The 2,363-nt window shown below is 34.2% G+C and overlaps 1 long non-coding RNA gene across 1 annotated transcript; it reads right to left on the reverse strand.

The window, feature by feature from the left end:
* Positions 1–201: 201 nt before the first annotated feature.
* Positions 202–691, reverse strand: LOC145814420 (uncharacterized). Its single transcript, XR_014357694.1, has 3 exons — positions 602–691; positions 388–520; positions 202–302 (listed from the first exon to the last, which is right to left on the reverse strand). It is a non-coding gene; the product is annotated as an uncharacterized LOC145814420 (long non-coding RNA).
* Positions 692–2,363: the final 1,672 nt, after the last annotated feature.

Genomic DNA, 2,363 nt, shown 5'->3' on the forward strand with positions numbered 1-2,363 from the left:
AAAAATAAAATAAAGAAATATTAGGGGAAAAAAGGTGAAAAAGAACCAGTCTTCTCAATCTCAGCATGACCAGGACATTCTTTTTAAATGCATAAATAAGAGTAAAATGTTAAACACACTACAATATTCAAGGCTTTGAGATACCTTGGGAGAAAAATCTTCTGTAAGATAAACAACACTAGAATTCAACTCGGATATAGTAAAAGGTGGGTCAAGTTGTGTGTGAAGGTATCTGAGTCACTGAGCAATGCCTATAACAATTTTCATTCGCCGTGTCCAAGATAATTGGCATCCTTCTCCATCTGCAATTATAAAGAAAGCTCAAATTGCAGCTACTGAAACATGTTGGAGTAACCAACTATTAGAAATAACAAGCTTTACTCTTACAATGGAGGTGCTCATACAACGTCCCATCTGATGCATATTCAAAAACCAACATCCTTGTAAATGGTTTACTCTCTGTGCAATAACCCAGTAATTTTCCTGTATTCTCATGATTTAATCTTGCCAAATCAGCTACCTGAATTGTAAAAATAAGTGAGATTTTAAAAGTCGTTTGTCACATATCTAATTACGTTCACCATCAATCTAATTACTTTACCTCTCTCTGGTAATAAAGCTCAAGATAGCCTGTCCAATGCTCTTCTTTAATGCAAAGCGATATTACAGCAATCTCAGGCCCATCCTTCATGGTCCCTTTGTAGACTAGACTGTCTGGAGAGGACCCAATAATGTTGCTGAAATCTTCACATGCTACTTTGAGTTCTTGTCTGCTAAATCTCAATACATCCTTCAACATCTCATAATCTATATAGACTCCACCAAAGTCAACATGAGATCTATCATATTTAAAGAGCACAACTTTGAATCTTAGATGTAATCTTAGATGAAATCCAATAAAAATGTACAACGTTGAATCATATTTAAACACCTAAACAAGCGATGTGTAAACTTTGTGTCACAGAAGTTTAATGGGTTGTTCACAAAGATGCCACACTATGAATTTATAGATTGTGTTGATCAGCTCATCAATATTCTAGCTGATGGAAGAATTATACAGGAATAGGAAGTGCAAGTATATAGTTATACATTTTTATTTTCTTCATTCAAGTTCACATGTTTACTTACCACAAAAAATTAAATTAATATTATTCACATTCTTTCTACAAGCAACTATTTTTAGTGAAAGCGCATCAAATCGATCCCCAAACAAATAACTACAACATTTAGAGGAATTATAGTGTAATTATATATGAATCTTTTACTTACATCCCATGCATGTTGGATGTAAAATCTGAATTGTTAGTTGCAGGAATCTTTTACTTACACTATAAAATCTGAATTGTAATGTTGGAAAGTCTCCAAAACTCAGAGAGAACCCATCCTTCTTGGAGGTTGCCACTCCCTGCGTACATAATATGTTAGGCCAAGTTGCCAAGAGATAATGCAGCAACCTCAACAGGAGTAACTACTATAAACACAAAAAGGGTTAAAAATGAAAAAAGGCAGCTCCAACTAAGAAATCTAATCATTCATATAAAAATGAGAAGATCCACCATCACGATAGATGGACAATGGTAAACTCATTACCCTCACATATGCTGGCAATGATGTTGCATAATTATACATATTACCTAAATTAGTATGAAGCAAGAAAAATCAACACAAAAACAAAACTAAGAGGATTCTCGGCAATCTTAAACCACATGTGATGTAGCTAATCCATCAGGCTGCAATTCAGAATTCCTTGTGAAGGAAGACAAGAAAAATAAAATTCTAATATCTTTGATTAGGGTAAAAACAAATAAACAAAAATCATAGAGGTTACAGTAAGAAAAAGTATTGATCCATTGACATGTATACTTAATGTAGGAATTGAAAATATCCTAAGACGTCTAGGCTTCTACAATACAATACATTCATACATTCATATTAATAATCGAACCTGAATTGAGCGAGTAAAGCTTCTTTCCCTCAGCCAGATCCCACAACAAAATAACCCCATCTTTCCTACCACTCGCACACAGCGACCCATTGGGCATCATGTGTCTTGGTTATAGTTTGGATTTGTCTCCTTCTGAGGATCTCTCTCTAAAACCAGTTAAGTATCTTAGAGAGGTTGTGACAAATACCATGGAAAACTCTCAACTATAGCCATCAAGTCATAAGAGCTTAGTCATCCAAGTCTGTGGTTATGATCATATACATGTACCCACGAAAACATAGAAACAAAGAAGCAAGGCAGATAAAGAAGGTAAGAGTTTCATGCTAGCTTATAGAATGGCTTAATTGTCTAAAAACTGTATTAGAATGGTTCTTCAATTACCATAAGTAATTCTAAAAGGTAAAATGTTGAAAATTGC

This window comes from Camellia sinensis, unplaced genomic scaffold, assembly GCF_055761805.1.
Source record: "Camellia sinensis isolate YWXY unplaced genomic scaffold, ASM5576180v1 Unanchor10, whole genome shotgun sequence".
NCBI lineage: Eukaryota > Viridiplantae > Streptophyta > Magnoliopsida > Ericales > Theaceae > Camellia > Camellia sinensis.